Source organism: Panthera pardus, unplaced genomic scaffold, assembly GCF_024362965.1.
Source record: "Panthera pardus isolate Hobbes unplaced genomic scaffold, ASM2436296v1 HiC_scaffold_3, whole genome shotgun sequence".
NCBI classification, from domain to species: domain Eukaryota; kingdom Metazoa; phylum Chordata; class Mammalia; order Carnivora; family Felidae; genus Panthera; species Panthera pardus.
Window position 1 is genome coordinate 5,013,757 of NW_026526876.1, and position 21,248 is coordinate 5,035,004.

The 21,248-nt window shown below is 45.0% G+C and overlaps 1 long non-coding RNA gene across 13 annotated transcripts in view; it reads left to right on the top strand.

Annotated features, from left to right (window-relative positions):
• Positions 1-21,248, top strand: part of LOC109245840 (uncharacterized) — a 228,326-nt gene that overhangs the window by 11,995 nt on the left and 195,083 nt on the right. For 11 of the 13 annotated variants that reach the window (XR_008418723.1, XR_008418726.1, XR_008418718.1 and 8 more), the window contains exon 2: positions 7,401-7,878. This is a non-coding gene — a long non-coding RNA (uncharacterized LOC109245840). Of the gene's footprint in view, positions 1-7,400; positions 7,879-16,655; positions 16,717-21,248 lie in introns of all 13 variants that reach the window. The other 2 variants (XR_008418719.1, XR_008418716.1) reach the window with 2 other exon arrangements.

The window sequence follows — 21,248 nt, forward strand, 5'->3', positions numbered from 1 at the left end:
CCTTCAGGTGGTTTTTGGAGCTCATCAGGTATGAGTAACACTAGCTCATTTATCTCTGGATGAGTTCGTGTGGAGCACGGAGGTGCTGACAGACCCTGAGCAGAGAACAATGTTTATTTATACCTGCACACAATAATTCATGTCTCTCTAAATGTGGGACTCTCTCCTCATTTGCTCACAGTTTGCAAACATTTGCAGTTCTCTCCACTGGTGATCCCTCGTTTGGTTTGGCTGGGCTTGAGCAAACGGCGAGGAGCATGACAGAGAGTGGAGCTGAATGCTGTGATTCATTCACAGAAAGGGAGCATTTGCTTCCACTGATGTATGTGGGGCACGCCGGGATCTCTGGACTTGGTTTTGCACCTTGACAACTGATTAATATCTGCATTGTCTACTGCTGTAGAAGAAGTTTTTAGCTGTGTGTGTGTGTGTGCGTGTGTGTGTGTGTGTGTGTATTGCCAGTTGGGATCCTGCATTTGTGGCTATCGAAAGCCTCTACAGAATGAACATTCCTATAAGCCAGCGTTTATTATGGCAAATTTCAAATATATAAAAAGCAAAGAAACTTGTATGATAACCCTCCCCCAATATGGGGTGGGGTAATTGCGTCAGCAGTCATCGACACGTGGCCGATCTTATCTTCTCTGTAATTCCAGCTGCCCCCCCCCCCCCACCAGCCAGCACACCAACTGTTAAACCCTGCTAATGTCAATGGAGGTGGAGTTCAAGTCACAAGTCCAGGTAATTGTGAATTGTAGGGTGAGAAAGAATAGAGTAAAAGAGTGGGGAGCCCGATAGACCTGATCTACATCAGGCTTGACCACTGTAATTTGCTGGTTGATTGATCTTAGACCGTTGAACTTTTCTGACCCTCGTCTGTAAAATGGCATTATAGTATATAATTTGTCGGACAGCTAAATTAAACCCGTGGTACCCTTAAAGTACCAAGCACCATCCCCTGTATCCAGCAGGTACTTACTTGTTACTTGATTACTGTTTCTATGCCTCTATCTAGAGTAGTCCATCTGAAGTCTAGAAAGTCCTCCACACGATTAAAGTTCCTAAAGAGGCCGATGAATAATCATTACCCACTTGCTGAGGTCGTTAATCAGGAATGAGTACCTTTTGGGAGCAAAATATGGAACTAGCCATTATATTTAGCATAAGCTGCTGCCTTCTCGATGTAAATGGCAAATACCACCTACCAACATTGTCCAAAATTTCACCAACATCTGCCTGAACAAATGAAAGGAAATCCGCACCCCCCCACCCCCCTTGGCTGGCCATTTCTTTGGGTGAATTCTGTAGGGGTAAATAAGGAGATCATCATGCCCTCATCAGCCGAGCCAATTAGTTTTCAGCCTCGGTTGTCAGTCTGCCAACGAAAAACAGAGCAGGTACACTTTGGTGGGAAGTTAGGGTGTTAGGGAAGGTAGGAAGCCTGAGGTTGGGGTGCGGGGACAGCGGGGCTTTGATCGGGTGGGGGAGATACGGGAGCATGACTCACCTGGAGAATGTGTGCTGAATGGGAAGAAAAGTCACTGAACTTGGCCACAGGGAACACCGTGGATAAATGTCAACCCGTGTCCCAATCCAGTTCGGGGTGTGGGGTGAACACAGCGCAACCTCCCAGCTCAAAATCAAGAGTGATATGTCCTGGTAGAGGCCCATTCGTTTCTTAATCATTCTTCCCAATGAGTTTCTGGTCCGAGGCAAGCCACGCTGCCCTAATAAGTATTCTTATTATCTTGGCTTTGAGACATGGGTTTGTCTCTCGTGTTGAAAGGATCTATCTGTCATTACCGTGCCGTGGCAGGCACAGAAGCCCACTTGCGTAGATCTGCTTCAAGGAAGGTCCCGCTGATCGCCGGGATGGGGAGTGCGTGAGATCGAGCCCCATGCTCACCATGGAGCCTGCTTAAGATTCTCTTCTCTCTCTCTTTCTCTCCGTCTTCTCTCCCCGACCCCGGCCCCTCCCCTGCTCACACACACTCCCTCTCTCTCAGAAAAAATAAATAAAATTAAAAAACAACTTGGCATTGTGATGCTGTTCCTTCATCCCGGAATTAACCTTTCAGAATTTTCTTTACAAGCCCCACAGTTCTCTTGGCCATGTCTTTTGTTGCCAAATAGACAATGACCTATCCCTTCCCGGCCTTCTTTCCGGAATGAAGAAGATGATTCTTTCATTCTGCCCTTCTCTAGCAATGCCTTGACCTTTTAACTTTTCCTTCTCCAAGTATGCTTTTCTTGAAGGTTTTCAATAGTTTTCTTTAAAGGGGCGTCTCACATGCAATCAAGACAAGGAAAGTTTCTGTTGAAGTTATCTGAGTCCACATGTCACATTCGTTATTTAGTTCGGCCACGAGTCAACATTTCTTTATAGGGGCCCAGCATCCAATAGGGATTGTATTTCATTGCTAACAGTGTTTCAAATGAAGTAGGTCTAAAAAAAGGAAATGTAGGGGCGCCTGGGTGGCTCAGTCAGTTGAGCATCCGACTTTGACTCAGGTCAAGATCTCACGGTCCGTGGTTTTGAGCTCCCGCATCGGGCTCTGTGCAGGCAGCCCGGAGCCTGGAGCCTGCTTCGGATTCTGCGTCTCCCTCTCTCTCTGCCCCTCTCCTGCTCATGCTCTGTCTCTCAAAAATAAATAAATGTGAAAAAAACATTTTTTTTTTAATTAAAAAAAAAGGAAACTTAACGAACCGCAGGATGTGACGGCCTCCAAGCTGTGTGACGCTCTGTATTCTGGGATTCCCTTTCCCACGTGTCCCTGGTTAGAGTGGGTTGCACAGAGGTTCTTGGGGAAATGTGGGGAGGAGAAGGGCCACGGCAGCCATCCTGTGTTCTCGGGTCACCCGAGAACGCGGCTGTTCTCGTATATCTGCTGGCCCACCTCATTGATGTGAGGACCCACACTCGTTCCACCTTTTCTCGGATCCTCTTAGCTTCTTGGATGCCCGGGTCAGGTGTATGCATTTAGCTCCACCGTGAAAGTCCCCAGTGTCTAAGGGCTGTTTCCACCTCTCAGGTCAGTAAGGCCTAACACGGGCCCAGTCTGTCCCAAGGACTCCAGATGGTGCCGGAGTGTTCCGGTTGGTCTTTCATCTCATTTCCATCTTTCCTTCTCAGCTGCGTGCAGCCTCTAGCTTCAGGTACAAGGACCACAGCCTTACAGATAGGGCTTAACCTGCTCGCGAAGTTACTCAAGGTCCAGTCTCTGTCACGGGACACACACACACACACACACACACACACACACATTAGTGATGCTGCTTCTCCGATGGAACCTTACCTCATGCTCTGCAATGGTGGTCCCATCCCGTCGTGAGGGATTCAGCCCCCTTGCCGTCTGGCTCAGCCACCCTTAATACAAGAGCTTGAAGCCTCAAGATCCCAAGGTGTAGACACCGTACCGTGGTCATCGTTTTCTGTTCCCTGCAAAAAAGATGGGGAAGAAGAGGAAGCCAAGAAAAAAAAAAAAAAGGGAGGTTTCCCTGAAGCCTCGCTCAACAACCACCATAAACATCCTTCCTCTTCTCCCCCAACTTCAGGAGAGGATGGGAAGTGGAGTTGTTTAAATCGGTCACTTCTGAGGATTTTGTTAGACGAATGTGGAGAAGTCAGTGTCTGTCTTACCTGCTTCGGATTCCGTGTCTCCGTCTCTCCCTCCCGCCGGAGATGGGAAAGGTGCGTGGCCTTAACCTTGGGGGCATGAAGTCCTGAAGTCTAAACCACGTCTGTACGTACCTTCGAGCAACACCTAGTTGAATAGAACAGAGCAGCAAGCGTAACGTGGGCTCCATACAAGTGTGCAGTTGAAATTAAATGTCTAAGAGGGAGAGGGAGGACGGGAATTAGTTTATGTGGCGTTTTTGTAAAGGGGGCGATACGCTTACCGGGGGAGAGTCTTCCGGAAGAGATCACTTTACCCCCTGTGACCATTTGCGTTGTGTGCTTTAGATTTCAGGCTGTGTGTCTGAATCGGGATGCACGTGACGTGTGTGCTTCTGTAAAAGCAAAAGACGACGTGTATTTTTCCTCACTTTTGACTTGTAAACCAGAGGGATGTTGTTGCTGTTATACCGAATGCTTGTAAATACAGAAAACATTTGTTTTAATCCATATTAGAAAAAAATATGTATCTTAATTAGGAAACTTTATAACACTTCCCAAGACTTTTCTATGACTGTCCCCTTCAAATAAGAACTAGGGCAAATTTGGTATAAATGCTGGGGAGCTGAAGTAAGTTTAGAAGGGGAGCCAAATAGGAAAATTACTGTATTAATTCTTTTTCATTCGTCTCTTCCAACTATTGGAAGAGAAGAAAGCCAGAGACCTTTATTTACATGCCTGTATTTATTTACCAGGCTGCTGCTTTTTTAAAATGGGTCGAAATGTCCCATTTTGTTTGAAACGTCTTTTTTTATACAAGTGTACCTTTTCATTGGGGCGCAAAACGAATTTGTTTCTTGAAAATGAGAAGACAAACATGCTGAGCTTAGGTAACTTAAGATGTTTAAACAATTTTTTAAGACTTATTTATTTTTGAGACAGAGACAGAGCACGAATGGGGGAGGGGCAGAGAGAGAGGGAGACACAGAATCCGAAGCAGGATCCAGGCTCCGAGCTGTCAGCACAGAGCCCGATGCGGGGCTCGAACTCATGGACCGTGAGATCATGACCTGAGCCAAAGTCAGACACTTAACTGACTGAGCCACCCAGGTGCCCCAAGATGGTTTAAACATTAACAGAATAATTGGAACTTAATACAGACTATTATTTTACCAATAAATTCTGAAATATTTGTACTATTAGCAAACTCTGTCTAGAATGTAAGAGGTCAGGATATTTCCATTTAATATCAGAGAAATTTGAATTTGCTTAAGAATTCTTTAAATGTTGTTTTTGAGAATCATGCCATTTAAAAAAAATGTTTTTCTAAGGAACTACATCGTTTGCCAAGTTAAAAAATATGCACTTCGTGCTGATTAAAAGCATGATGTTAGGTAGTATTAGAAATCTCTGTCTCAAAATAAACAGTGGTGCCTGACTGGGCAGAAGGAAGGATAGCAGGTATGACTCAGCCTACAAATACAGGGAAGCAAAAATGTACCCTCTTTTATTTATTTTATTTCCTTTTTCCTGTAACCACTTATCTCCTTTTAAAAAAAAATTTTTTTTTATGTTTATTTGCTTTTGAGAGAGAGAGAGAATGAGAGCGTGAGCCGGGGAGGGTCAGAGAGAGAGGGAAACGCAGACCCTGAAGCAGGCTCCAGGCTCTGAGCTGTCAGCACAGACCCCGACGTGGGGCTTGAAACCATAAACCATGAGTTTGTGACCTGAGCTGAAGTCAGATGCTTAACCAACTGAGCCACCCAGGCGCCCCCTGTAACCACTTATCTTCTAACCCAAGCTCCTATTCTACCATCATGGAGGAAATTTAAACTTGGTCCACCGTGGGTCCACCACCCTTTGCATTGTCCCCCGCTCCTCCCACCCCAAATTCTGGTAAGCTTCTATTATAAGAAGGTGTGCATTTGTGAGGAGAGGGGGCCACAGGTCAGGGAAAAACAGGTGTTGATCGTTGGGGCTCTGGTTCCGATTCCCCCCTCCCCAGGTAGCCTCCTCTGTGCATGCCCTCTCCTTCCTCCGTTTCCTTGTCTGTGAAGTTCATGATGGAGCTGGCCCTCTATCCCCCTGGGGGCAGCAGTTTCTCTGCTGCCCCTGCTCCCTGCTCCCATACAGGAAACAGCCAGAGGTAAGTTCCCTCTGCCCACATATGTCCCGTAACCATTTCTTCTCTAGAGTCTTCCTCTCTCCCCAGGAATCTCCATGGGGAAGCAGACCCAACTCCTCTCCTTACTTCCTGACCTTCCTTGGCCTAAGTGCGGAAAACAGAGCCTCCTGCTCAGGACCACCCCCCACCCCCACCCCCGGGTCTCCGTGAGCATTTATGTTGCCTTCGCGCAAATCAGAAAAAGACACCCGTCTGGATGGTCCACACAGGAAACGGTGTGCCTTGTGGGTGGGCACAGCCACGCAGGCTCCCTGCTTGGTGAGCAGAAGTACCTTTGTGCAAAGAAAAAGTCCTCCTTCCTCTGGTGGAGATGGGCATCCCTCACCCACAATCCCGTTGCTTCTCTGATCACAGGGAAGAAAGTTTCCCGAAAGCGATGCTTCGGGAACACAGCTATTCAAAGCTCAAGAGTTGGAAAGAGATTCCTTTTTCTTTCCTTTTTCTCTTTTCTTAAATGTTTATTTATTTATTTTGTGAGAGTGGAGGTAGAGGAAGGAGCGGGGGAGGGGCAAAGAGAGAGAATCCCAAGCAGAGTCCAGACTGTCAGCGCAGAGCCCGACATGGGACTCAGACTCACGAACCGTGAGATCATGACCTGAGCCAAAACCGAGAGTCAGAGGTTTAACCGACTGGTCCACCCAGGTGCCCATCTTTCTTCTTTTTCTAATCACTTCTGTGCAGCAAACAGCCCAGAGTCACCTGACTGCTTTAGTGTGTGTGTGTGTGTGTGTGTGTGTGTGTGTGTGTGTGTGTGTGTGAGTGTGTGAGTGTGTGAGATGGGGTTGGGGTGAAGGTTGCCGGCGAGGCAATTTCTGCTGATCTCTTCATCCTTCTAGGCAATTGGAATTTTAATCTGGCCAAGAAAAACGATACACTTTCCTTCTCCCTTTTTCTGGAACTGAAACATTTGGAAGCGAACAAAAACAATTCTGACAGAATCCGTCTCAACTTTCAGTGTGAGACAAACACAGATTCCGTGTCAGGAGAAGTAAACAGAAGAATCAGCACGCTTATGGCCAGTAGTTCGAAACGAGGGGACCGAATGAGCCACACAGAAGTGTCCTCGTTGGAAACGAGCCCTCGTGAGGAATGAGATGTGTGTGGACACCTAAGCCATTAACAGCTCATAGTAGTTGTAATGCATAAAATTGCAACGCATTTTATTTTTCATATGAATATTTTACTGTAGGCAGAGTTAATAATCCCACTCTTGTCAGAGTGGCAGGAATAAGTACCTGACTGTGACGATGTTCAGATTTGTAGGGAAATAGGCAGAATCTGCCAGAAGCTTATTCCCGTAACAGACTTGGAAGCGTGTACAATTTTTCAGAATTCTCTTCTGGCTCTGGATTAGGCTCAGAGAAGTGTGTGCAGATCCTGGGGTTGTTTTCTGAAAGATGAAGAAAAAACAAAGCTTCCTAAACACATGTGACTTGTCAGCCATCACCACCTGCTTGTTACGTTTGCCCGCCCATGACGACATTCCTGAGTGAGCCGGCCTATCTTCACATGAGCAATGGCTGCTCCCTGCTCCTTTCTGTCATTTTTTTTTATGAATTTGTAATTTTTAGAAAATGTTTTATTTATTTACTTTCAGAGAAGAGAGAGAGAGTGTGAACGGAGGAGGGACAGACACACAGAATCGGAAGCAGACTCCAGTCTCTGAGCTGTCAGCACAGACCCCGATGCGGGGCTCGAACCCACGAGCCGCAAGATCACGACCCGAGCCGAAGCCGGATGGATGCTCAGCCGGCTGAGCCACCCAGGCGCTCCCCCCGCCCCCCACTCACTCCTTCTTCAGCTACGGCGATCCCGTAGAAATGATGCCCGGCTCAGACTTCTAGAAAGATATTCAAGCGTTTCTAGCAGCGTTTCTCGTGCTTCAAGTGCGTATGAGCCACCTGGGGAATTATGCAGATTTTTATGAATTTATTATGCAGGATTATGAGGTCTGAGTTTCTGCATTTGTGACACGCGTGTAGGTGACGCCAGGGCGCCTGCTTCAGGGACCGCACTTTGAGTAGCAGGGTTTTATGTGGCTGCGAGATGGAAGGTGTCGCTCTGCTGGGAACTTCAGGTAACCTCAGCTTGGTCTCCTTCCCCATCTTACCCACCCGAGTTCTGGTGGGCGGGGCCTCTCACGGTGCCAGCAAGTGGTCGTGCGCCTTAGGTCATTGGTGTGAACGGGATGGGTAGCAGGTCTGGGCAGGTGGCCGTGTCAGCGCTGCTCTGAGCAGGGGAGTGGCCCGTGTGCCAGGCCTGTTACACGTCTGGAGGGCACAGTGTATTCAGGGTGATTGCTTTCTCGAGGAGTCCGTTTGGATCATTATCGGGTGTAAAGCATGTCTGGGCTGGGCCACATCTCTGGCGAGGTCCCCGTATCAGGGGTGGTCGTCGTGCGCAGGCTCGAGGTCTGTGGAGCGTTTAATGCGTCTGGCCCGTTGTTGTCAGTCTCTCTGGACCGGTCAAGTTTTCAGCCTTTGTACTTTTCCTGCACCTCGTCGTAAGCCCGACAGAGGCCGTGCAGGTATCTCTCAATATCAGGAGTGCGGCACAAGGATGCATTTGGCAGGCAGGCTGGATTTCTGGAGGCCCAGAATGACCTTTCTGGCTTGGCCCTTCTGCAGAAGGAGTCATCCTCACGCTCTTAAAAGATGTCAGACTCTGCTCCCGCTCGTGTTCCATGCCCGTTCCCACCCCAGATGTTCCACACACGGGAAGATGTCTCCGGGGAGCCTCAGGAAAGGGCCACCTTTGCCAGATTCAGAAGGCTTCTCTGCTTTCTCCCCTCCCCACCCCAAAAAAAACCCCCGACAAATAAAGCGACTGCCCTCTCCCACCTCCTATCTGTAGGCTTTTTCCTAGTCGGGAAAGTTCAGAAAAGCACAGAGCCCCTCTCTTTCCCCAGCCCCCATCTCTGGGCATCAGTTTCCCCACCGGTAAAATGGGGAGGATCGTTCTGACCTGTGGGGTTTGGGGGAGGGTAAAATCATGTCACATGTGGAGCGACTTGTCTCTGCATCGGGTAAAATAATAAAGGGCGGCAATTAATTTATTTTGGCCGTAAAAGCTCTGAAGAGGCACATGGTGAAAACGAGGCTCAGCTGAACCTCAGGGACACATAACTAAGATTTGTATGGAGAGCCACCATATAATCTCTTGTCCAAACTGGAACACCTTTGAACACGGTTCTTTTTTTTTTCTTTTCCTTACTTTTTTTCTTTTTTTTCTTTTTTCTTTGTTTTTTGAAATTTACATCCAAATTAGTTAGCATCTAGCGCAACAATGATTTCAGGAGTAGATTCCTTAGCGCCCCTCCCCCACTGAGCCCATCCCCCCTCCCACAGCCCCTCCAGTAACCCTCAGTTTGTTCTCCGTATTTAAGAGTCTCTTCTGTTTTGGTCCCCTCCCTGTTTTTATATTCTTTTTGTTTCCCTTCCCTTATGTTCATCTGTTTTGTCTCTTACAGTCCTCATGTGAGTGAAGTCATATGATTTTTGTCTTTCTCTGACTGACTCATTTCACTTAGCATAATCCCCTCCGGTTCCATCCACGTGGTTGCAAATGGCAAGATTTCATTCCTTTTGATTGCCGAGTAATACTCCACTGTATATACATCCCACATCTTCTTTATCCATTCATCCATCAGTGGACATTTCGGCTCTTACCATGCTTTGGCTATTGTCGATAACACTGCTATAAACCTTGGGGTGCATGTGTCCCTTTGAAACAGCATACTTGTATCCTTTGGGTAAATACCTAGTAGTGCAATTGTCTGGATCATAGGGTAGTTCTATTTTTAGTTTTTTGAGGAACCTCCATACTGTTTTCTGGAGTGGCTGCACCAGCTTGCATTCCCACGAACAATGTTCTGTATTTAGCTATTAGTAACTGTGAGAGTATGACAGGTGTAAACAGACCTTCAGCAGGATGCATGCTCATCCAATTTATGTACAATTAAAGGGGTTTTTTTAACGTTTATTTATTATCAAGAGCAGAGAGAGACAGAGCATGAACATGGGAGGGGCAGAGAGGGGGGAGACACAGAATCCGAAGCAGGCTGCAGTCTCTAAGCTGTCAGCACAGAGCCCGACGCAGGGCTCGAACTCACAGACCGTGAGATCGTGGCCTGAGCCGAAGTCGGAAGCTTAACCGACTGAACCACCCAGGCGCCCCATGTACAATTTAAGTTTTTAAAAAAATCCGTAGTTCACATTCTCAAAGAAAACTGGAGAGGCCATTGCTCACTTATCAAAAAGAATCCGAGATAAGGAAGATATAAAGTAAAGAGGGAATTAGAAACGATCAATGAAAGTCCATAGAAACAGGGAACGGAAGACTGGAGGCTACAGAAAATTAAACCAGTGGCTTGGGGGGAAAGTGCAAGTTCTAGAACTAACAGACAGAAAAAAACTGAAGATTATCTGAAAAAAAGACACAAGAAATGGTACTGACACAACCAGACAGCCATATGCAAACATAATGAGTCTAGACACAGGCCTCACACCTTGTGCAAAAATTAACTCCAAATGGATCAGAGCTCTACATGTAAAATGCACAACCATAAAACTTCCAGAAGACACATAGGGGAAAAATCTAGACCACCTTGGGTTTGGCGATGACTTCTTTAGATACAACGCCATTTGAGAACTCCTGCTTTCCAAAAGGTCACAATGAAAAGCACGAGAAGACAGGCCACAGACTGGGAGGAAATCTATGCCAAATACGTGTCAGCTAAAGGACTGGTGTTCAAGATTCAAGAGGAACTCCAAAAAAAAAAAGGTTCAAGAACTCTGAAAACTGAAAAATGAGAGGGGCGCCTCAGTGGCTCAATCGGTTAAGTGTCCGACTTTGACTCAGATCATGACCTCATGATCCGTGAGTTCGAGTCCCATGTCGGGCTCTGCGGTGATAGCTCGGAGCCTGGAATCTGCTTCGGATTCTGTGTCTCACTCTCTCTCTGCCCCTTTCCACTTGCACTCTGTCTCTGTCTGTCTGTCTCTCTCAAAAATGTGAACAGACCCCTCACCAAAGAAGATCTACAAATGGCAAAGAAACAGAAGATGCTCCACATCATATGTCACCGGGGAAATGAGGGGTCCCTGGGTGGGGGGAAATGTAAATGAAAACAATGAGGGGTCCCTGGGTGGCTCAGTCAGTTAAGCGTCCGACTTGAGCTCAGGTCACGATCTTGCGGCTCATGGGTTTGAGCCCCAGGTCAGTGTTTGCGCGGGCAGTGCGGAGCCTGTTTGGGATTCTCTCTCTTTCTGCCCCTCCCCAACTCATTCCCTCTCTCTCTCTCTCTCTCTCTCTCTCAAAAGTAAAGAAATAAACTTTAAAAAGAAAAACGAGTTACTACTCCACACCTATTAGAACCAAAATTCAGAATTTTGATGGCATTAAATGCTGGTGAGGACGTGGAGGGACAGGAGCTCTGATTCATTGCCGGGTGGGAATGCAAAATAACACAGCCACTCTGGAAGACAGTTTGGCACTTCCTTACCAAAGAAGCTAACTATATTCTTACCCGATGATCCAGCAATCGGGCTCCTTCAGCTGAAAACTTGTGTTCACATAAAAGCCTGCACACAGATGCTATTAGAAGCTTTGTTCGTAATCGCCAAATCTTGGAAGCAACCAAAGATGTCCTTCAGCAGGTGAATGGATAAACAAACTGTGATCCATCCGGACAAAGAACTATTAAGCAATAAAACAATAAATAAATCAGGAGCCATGAAGCCATTAAAAGGCATCGAGGAACCTTGAATGCATATTGCTAAGGGACAGCAGCCAATGTGAAGAGGCAGGGTACTTTATGATTCCAATTATGTGATATCCCGGGAAAGATAAAACTGTGGAGACAGTAAAAAGATCAGAAGTTGCCAAGGAATAAGGGGGCGGGTACGAGGGAGGGATGAAGAAATGGATTGCACAGAAGATTTTTAGAAAAATGAAACTATTATTCTTTAGGTCATCGTATTGGTGAATGCATGCCATTATATACTTATCAGAAGCCTATAGAAGGTAGTACAGCAAGAGTGAACCCTAATGTGTAGACTTGAGTTAGTATTAATGTATTGATACGGGTTCACAGGTTGCAAGAAATGACCACCCCAACTCAAGATTACTTTTCTCTCAATTTTTTTTTTTTTTCTGAAAACCTAAAACTGCTTTTTAAAATTTGATTCATCTGGGGCACCTGGGTGGCTCAGTCGGTTAAGCGTCCGACTCTGGCTCAGGTCATGATCTCACAGTTTGTGAGTTCGAGCCCCGTGTCGGGCTCTGTGCTGACAGCTCGGAGCCTGGAGCCTGCTTCCGATTCTGTGTCTCCCTCTCTCTCTGCCTCTCCCCCACTCGTTCTCTGTCTCTTTCTGTCTCTCAAAAAATAAATAAAGGTTAAAAAAAATTTTTTAATATGTAATTCTGCAGGGGGAAAAAAGTAACCTCAGTATTTTATATCAAGCCGGTACGATTTTATATGCAAATGCAACAGAGATATTCTTAGATACATTTAGGGATTCAGAAAATGCACCTCATGTTATGCCTGTCCTGAAAAAAAAAAATGACCCGAAAATGTCCTGCTTACTAAATTGCAGCAAAGAATTCAAGAATAAGAGAATACTGCATAAAAAATGGCAATGTGTGATACCCATCCAGTATAAAAGCGTTAAAAAAAAGGTGACATTTAAGTGATCATAATTGCTGTGATCAAGGAGCAGTGTAAGCAAAAAGAACAAATCTTGAAAGAGACTATATCCCATATCATGAGATATTTACAAGTACTGATCATTTAGCAGCCACAAACTTTTCAATAAATTCCAAATCCTAGAAATTACACAGGCACAAAATACAAGAAAACTTAAAAGTTTCAGCACAAGCATAAACATACACACCAAAATGAAACTTCTTGGCAATTTAAAATTTTCTCAAAAAGCCTGAGACAAAGAAGAAATCAAAAAGCAATTTTGGACCAAGAAAATAATGGCAATTTCGAAGTTACGTATCACAGTCAGATGTGGATTAAGCTGCACCCAGAGATAAATTTATTACCTTGAGTACAATGAGAATAAATGAACTAAGATTTCAGTTCATCTCATCTTCTAGGATGCTTAGGCTCTGCTGTTTATTTGGTTGTGGCTAATTAATGAGAGCAAACCTCCTTGATGTCCTATGTCCTGCTGGCCTTTTCCCACAGACTCTTTATGTCCTGTGTCCTGCCGGCCTTTTCCCGCAAATGCCTGGGTGTTTATGGCAGTTCCTGCATTTGCTCCAGCTAAGAGTCTGGAACAATCTTGCCTAAATGGTGGCTTTCAAGTGCGGATTGGCCAGCACACAGTGAGGGCCTCTGACATCATAGATGAGCTTCCTGAAGGACATACTGTCAGTATCTGCTTGATACTCTGCATATGGGATTATGTGTGCGTCTTCCCTGCTTGGGCTCTGCCTGTCTCTCTGTCTCTCAAAAATAAATAAACATTGAAATTAAAAAAAAAATTTTTTTTCCTTCAAAATGAGAAAGGTAATGTTTTTTCATTTTGTAAAAAGCTGCTGTTGGATCTAAGAAGGTAAAGATTTTTTTTTTTAATTTTTTGGTTTATTTATTTATTTTGAGAGAGAGAGACTCAGATAGCATGAGTGGGGGAGGGGCAGAGAGAGAGGGAGAGAGAATCCCAAGCGGACTCCTCCTCACTGTCAGTGCAGAGCCTGACGGGGAGGGCTTGAATGCACACCGTGAGATCATGACCTGAGCCGAAATCAAGAGTCAGACGCTTAACCGACTGAGCCACCCAGGCGCCCTAGAAGGTGAAGAATTTTTAACGCGTATATAGGCCTATATCGATACAAATTGCCTAGCAGGGGCAGAGCCTTATTTGGTTGATTGATGCATTTAGTATTTGTATTTCCTACAGCTTGCATGTTTTCTAGCATCAAAGTTCTGCAGGGGTGGGCACATCTAACCAAAGAAAACTGTCTGTGTAAAAATGTTACGATTTTCACGTGTGGAACTGTTAATTGTAAATAAAATTTTGCCGAAAACAAATACTATCTGGATGTACTGTTTGGAACTGGGGCCACAGGGTAATTTGCGGGCTTGCCTCTCCTAGCCCTCATCATACTCTTAGGGAACATGCATTGTGAGGTTAACAGGAGGGTGGTGAGCAAGGAGGAATGAGTAACCTATATAAAGTACCAATATTTACCCTTTGAGCTGGGTTTGAGAGATCGCCTCCTCCTTTCCCAGGACGACAGTGGCCTCCATAAGGTTAACATCATTTCCTGAACCTGCAGGCCACAGTGGTCTGTCTTCTGTGTTCTCCTGGGGCCCCAACGAGGCCACAGGAGGGGCAGTGGGACACCCTTCACTCTAGCTAGGACAGTCACCAAAGAACCCAAAGAATTCCAAAGCTGCATTATTGACAAGTCAGAAGAGGACCCAAGCCTGTCTCTTGAAAGGGAGTACAGTATTAGAAATATGGGCATTTTTTTTAAAACCCAAAAATTCTTTTATGTGTACTGACTGTTCGTTTTAAAAAGAACCACAGCGTGTTTTCTTTTATAGACAGAAATGCATTATAAATAGCCATGGAAATGTCACATAGTGGAAATAGCCTACTAAGAGAATATTGCACACTTTGGGTATTTTGAAAGAAAAGAATTTAATGTTGCATCTGATTTTTTTTTTTTTTAACTGAAATTGTTTCCAGAATGTCCTCAGGATCCATAATTTCCTGTACTCACAGAAGAGTTATCAGATACTCGGAGCATGTTAACTAATTACTTTATCATAAAACTCTATGCCCCGTGTTCTAACTTCATCATTTATCTGGGAAATGCTTTGAAGATAATTTTCCTCTGCTATATTAAGAAAAGTCTTACAGTGCAGGATAAAGGGAATAATGGATTGGTATTGGATGAATCTGAGTAGTTGATACTACAAGGCTAAAAGATGGGAATTTTTGAAAATCAGAATAATCTAGCTTGCCTTTGGTATGCTTAGATCATTTATATGAGAAGTTTTCACTCATTGATTGAGTCATCCATTCATTTATTCCTTCACTCCTTTATCAATTTAGTCAATTAAGTGCCTAGGCATTCGTCAGACCCTGAGCACATAAAAGCATCAAGACATGCTCTTGAGATTTCTGATGAGGGATACAAGCAGTGCCGTTAGGGCTGATTCTGGGGGCAACGAGAGCATAGAGAAGTAGCCACTAACCCAACCTTGGGGGACCACAGCCAAGGGACACAGGAGGAACATCACAGCAGAAACCCAAGCACAAATAGGGGCGCCTGGTTGGCTCAGTCGATTGAGCGTCTCACTTCAGCTCAGGTCACGATCTCACAGTTCACGGGTTCAAGCCCCATGTTGGGCTCCGTGCTGACAGCTCAGAGCCTAGAGCCTGCTTCGGATTCTGTGTCTCCCTCTCTTTCTGTTCCTCCCTCACTCATGCTCTGTCTTTCTGTCTCAAAAATAAAACGTTAAAAATTTTTTTAGAAATCCAAGCGCAAATAGGGTTTAAATAGGTGAGGGGAACAGGGTGTGAGGGCAAGTGAGAAGAGGGATGAGAGCCTAGAGGCTTAACTAGAGGTTCAGAAGGAGCTCTTGGTGACAGGGGTGTAGTGGGAAGGGTATAGGAGAGGTAGGGGAGGAGTGAGTCTTGAAGGGAGAGTCCAAATCTCGAAGGGCTTCCCACGTCTCAGAATTTGGATTTTATCCTTAGAGCAATGAACAGCCACTGAAGAGTTCTAAATAGCAGAGCAATGGAATCAGATTTGGTTTTAGGAAGACAATTCTAGATGCAGAATGAAAAAAATAAGGTGCAATCCAGTGACAATTTTAACGGGAAAACCAGTCAGGGGACTGTTAAAGCAATCAAGACAAGAGATTCCAGAGAAGATCCAGATAAGAGATACAGGTGACATCAACTGGAGTGTTGGTTTGGGGAACGGACAGAAGTAGATGAATTTATTCAGTGGTTCAGGTATAACTGACAGGGCTTAGAACAGACGGTGTAGGAAGTGCAGAGGAGGGAGGGGTTCAAGATGGGGCCCACGCTTGTGGCTTGGACGTCTGTGCAGATTGGGGTTCCATTCACTGAGGAGAAGGGAACACAGGGAGCACTGGAGGTTTGATAGTGGAAGGAAGAGAAGATGGTGAACTCCGTTTCGGGCAGTCTCGTTGAGCTCGGAGATGAAGAGTTTCGTCGGACAGGTGGGCGTGCCGACCTCAAGCGGACTAGAATGAAGCCATAGCAATGAATCAAATCAAATCAAATCACTTCTGGGGAGGGTTCAGCATAACAAGGCCCAGAACCGACACTAGTAAGGAGTATGTTTAAGGGGGGGGGGGGGGGGGCAATCAGCAGAAGAAAAGATTATAGCCCAAAGAATATATTAAATGACACCACGAGGATGTAATTAGGAAAGCCAGAACGTGAGAAATTTTGCAGCCCATTGGGTTATATGACAATTAAGAGACAAAAACCAAATGCAAAGTGTGACTCTTGTTTAAACAAACTAAAAAAAACAAAACAAAACAAAACTTATGCGTAATTGGGGAAATTTAAACACTTCCTGGCTATTTGATGAGGCATTCGTGTTCATTTTTTCAGTACTCAGGCTATTGTGGTTATGTTTGTTTTTTTAAGGTTTTTTTTTGTTCTATTTTTTATTGTGGTAAAATACACAGAATTTACCAACTCAACCGTTTTTCAATGTACAGTTCGGTGGTAATAGATAAATTTCTAATGTTGTGCAACATCACTACCATTGATCTCCACAGCTCTTTGGATCTTGCAAAACTGAGACTCTGTACCCATGAAACACTAATCCTCATTTCCCCATTCTTTGCAGCCCCCAGCAACTCCCATTCTCCTTTCTGTCTCTATAATTTTGACGACCCTAAGCATGTCATGTAAGTGGAATCCTAGAGTATTTGTCTTTCTGTGATTGGTCTTTTTCATTTAGCATAATGTGGTTATGTGTTTCACAAGAATAGTACCTTTTAGAGATGCATATAGGAATATTTAGAGATACAACGATGTGATGTCTGAGATTTACCGTGAAATAATCTTGCGGGAGCAGGTGGTGGGGGAATGATTGTGGTATAAATGAGATAAGAATAGCCATGTATCAATAATTATTGATGCTTGGTGATGGATACAGGGGGACTCACTCTCTTCTATTTTTGCATATGTTTGAGATTTTTCATTTTTTTAAAAGCTTATTTATTTTGAGAGAGAGAGCGTGCATGCAAATGGGGGAGAGGCAGAGAAAGAGGTGGGTGTGGAAAGAGACAGAGGATCCCCAGCAGGCTCCACACTGTCAGCACGGAGCCCGATAATGGGGCTGGAACTGACGAACTTCAAGATCATGACCTGAGCCAAAGTCAGATGCTTAACCAATTGAGCCACCCAGGTGCCCCAAGATTTTTCATAACCAAAGTTAAAAAAGGTTCTCTCCTACCCCCACCCCACCATGACCAAACTCAAGTAGAACTTTTTTCCTAAAGGAAATCTCATGTGGAAACTCAGTCTACAGAGTATGGGTTGAAGGAGCTGTTCTTGTATACCTAAGGCTTTGAACCCAGACCCCATAGCTCTGACTTCCTGGTAACCTTCTTGCCCTGCCCCTTGCTTCCCCAAATTCTAGTTCTTTCCCAGAGGACTGTTGGTAAATAGATTGGCATGTAGGAAGTGGATAAGGAGTAATGGTATTACCAGTGATACACTTCAACTCATGCCCATTGAGCTCTCGCAAGAGGCAATGAGCATATAGACAACACTGGACATCATACTTACCTTGAAGTAAAGTCATGTGAATTCCCTGGATTTCTTTAAATATCGGATTTAGTTATTCCTTTAGACATCAAGTTCACCAGGGAAAAAGTGTTGTGTGACCATCACCACTTAAACTGGAGAAGAACACACTGTATTTCTATCACACTGAAAATAATTTCATGAACCTGTTTTGCTTTTAAACATGGCCATAGGTAGTAAATTTTAATGTCCAGGAAAGGTAAAAATGTACTGTTAAGAAATACAAAAGTAACGCAGTACAATGCTATTAAGTAAACTACAGATAATATTTGGATTTCCTCGGTCTTTCCACTCACGTCCTTTCTCTGCCCTGGGATTCAATCCAGGATGCCACAGCGCCTTCAGTTATGGCAAGTCCGCAGTCTCCACCAATATGTGACAGTGTCTCCATCTTTCCCTGTCTTTCATGGTCCGGACACTGACGTGTCCTCGTTTGAACCTCAACATAGTTAATACCCTCCTTCGGGATTGCAGATTCCATGAAAGGTGGGGAGCCGACAGCCTTCACAGACGGTCATCTGTCTGATGAACGGGAAGTTTTAGAAGCTGAACCCCCCCTTTGTACCTTGTAGCTTCTTTTACCCCTCCCCACCCCCACCCCCCCACTTGCCTTTCCCCTCTGCGGTCCAATCCAATCAAACTCTCCCAGATGGGATTCAGCCTACATGACCATCCTCTACTAGGCACGAGCTTCTGTTTACAGGCCACCTTGGTCCTTGCTGGTTTCTAAAGAGGAAAATGGTGGCACTCAGCCACAGAGAAAGCCTTTCAAGTGGTTTTATGCAGAAGGCCACTACGTGGCCGTTCTGTATTTAGTAGTACGCTAACTACTAAACTGGTAGAGCATCATGGAACTGGTGCTTCAGATGCCCGTTCTAAAGCCAGGATTGCTAAACCACTCATCCTTTTATTTAAAAAAAAAAAAGTACTACAACAAAACACAAAACAAACCTGACTTAGGTAGTGGGAGCTGCTGCTTTATCGATGCTTTCGCTTTATGGTCTAAGATGGGGTTTTAATAAATTTATGCTCCGATAGACACACTCAGAGCCGGGGTATTTTATATCTGGGCTGGTGCTTTCCTGCCAAGGCTTAGCACTCTTGATCTCCCTCAGGGTCCCCATGAAGGCAAAATGCACACTTATCACTACTTACACTCCTACTTGCCTTGGGCGCTCCCTCCATAAATACCAAAATGTATTACATCAAGTGTGAACAGGTCAGCTTTCTCTTCACCATCCCTGCAATAGCTTTCTTTTTTCATCAGTCCCTTTAAAGATAAACTACCAAATCGGAACTCACCCTACTCCCATGCAGACAGAAGTGAAGACTCATTCATCCAGGCTCCACTAATTCCAGCTCTATGATAATCGCTCATAAAAAGTAAAACACTTTAAGTAAAAAGTTGGGCCTGATGTCTCTCTGTATGACTCTTCAGTTTGCTCAGGGGTAAAGTAAATCTATTCACATGTCGGTTGCTATTTCAAAAGAAGGATTGATCTTAAGGAAATTAAAGGTTTTTCTAATATGCTTCAGGATCTCGAGATTTGTGTGTGGAAAGGGATTCTGATATTTGATGTATTACAGTGTGATGGTACAATTTATTACTTGGCTGATAATAGGTACCGTATTTGAACATAATGGAACCACTTCTTTAAAACTGATGTGTAATTTAGAATTTTTACTGTCAACTGAACTTTTCCCCCAACTGTAGGATAAGCTTCTTGAATTTAAGGATCGCATTTCGTATTTTTTTTTTTTTTTTAGTGTCCCTAGACTACTTGCTCAATCGCTTCGTCATCATAGGGCTCATAAAAGTGCCTTACACAGAGAGATGCTTAGTAAAACGTTTTCCTTAAGGATTATGACACTTGATTATTCTGAACGTGTAGATGCAAACCAGTTTAAAGCAGCCGGATGTGCCGTTGTTAGTTTATTATTTATCTAGTTTTTAAAAAATCTCTCTTTAAATTGTTTGCTTTATGTTTTCTCTCTTTTTTTTTAATGCTTATTTATTTTGAGGGGGAGACAGAGAGAGAGAGAGAGAGAGAGAGAGAGAGAGAGAGAGAGAGAGAGAGAGACTGTGAGTGGGGGAGGGGCAGAGAGAGAATCTCAAGCGGGCTCAACGTCATCAGTGCAGAGCCCGACACAGGGCTCAATCTCATGAGCTGTGAGATCATGACCTGAGCCGAAATCAAGCGTTGGATGCTTACTCAACTGAGCCACCCAGGCACCCCAGTTTGCTTTACATTTTCAATTTGAGTATGCTGTCAGGGTGATTTGAATGTAAGTACCAAAGAATCAAACTCAAGTGGCCTAACAAAGAAGAAAATTTATGATCGCATAGTGCCAAGAAGTTGAGGGGCACAATGGTGAATAGGCTGATTAATTTAGGAAGTCGGCAGTAACATCCGGGGTCTGTTCTCACTATGATAACTAAAGCCTGACATCCCTCATGGTTGCAAGATGGCTACAAGAGGTACAGCAAAGATACCCCCACAGCAGTGTCCCCAGACCAGAGAGAGGGCCTCCTTTCTTCTGTCCCTGTCCAGGGGCTCCCCAGAAGACTTCCCTCCGTGTCACGGTCCTCTTCCTATACTGGTCACAGACAAGGGGAATGGATTTACCTGGATGGCTGCAGACCAGCGAAGATTCACCCCTACGCCACAAAGAGGCCCAGTGTCTAGAAAGCATTTGGCTGCTCAAACATAAAAGTGAGAGTGTCATTTATGAGAAATACACTGTGGTCATCGGGGTGATGTATGGTCTTCGTTCATAGTTCCTGGCTCACTGCATCCAAAACACTAAGAGCTTCCCCAAAGCTGAGAGTGATAAAGGTGTCTTTTTTATGTTAATGAGGTAACTTTAGGACTCTGCCTAAGGATGGGGGCTTGTTGCCTAGAGGGACAACCCCGTGATTAGGAGGCTGGAACTTTCAGTCCTGCCCCTAGACCGTCCGGAGGATGGGGGCGGGACAGGAGGTTCAATCAATCCGTGGCCAAGGACTTAGTCAATCATGACTATGTAATGAAGCCTCCTTAAAAACCCAAGAGTGGATCCCCTTTGTGTGGGAACTCCTGTCTGTCTTCATCTGGCTGTTGGTTCATATCCTTTAACAGATTTGCAAGTATAAGAAAGTGTTTTCCCTGAGTTCTGCGAGCCGTTTTAGCAAATTAGTCAAACTTAAGGTTATTGGAACCTCCCATCTGTAGGTGGTCAGCCAGAAGCACAGGAGGCTTGCGGTTGGCGTCTCAAGTGGGGGATGGGGTGCAGTCTTGTGGGACTGAGCCCTTAACCTGTGGGATCTGATGCTGTCTCTAGGTCAAGAGTGTCAGAATTGAGTTGAATTCACAGACACCCCATCGGTGGCTAAGACTTGCTTGGTATCGTGTGTAGGGGAACCACTCCTCACCCCCACATGGGAATTGGGTCCAGGAACCCTAGAAGAATAAGCAAATCTGGTGCTGCCGGTAAGAAAGAGGTCGGTAATAACCACTGGGTACAGATAACAGTGTGTGCCACAAGCCACATGTCTTCATGGAGAAAACTGGGTAGATGCTATGTAGCTCCGTGCCTTTTTCACCAGTAAGAGTCGCTTCCTCCTTGTGGCTTTCCTCCTTGGTAACAC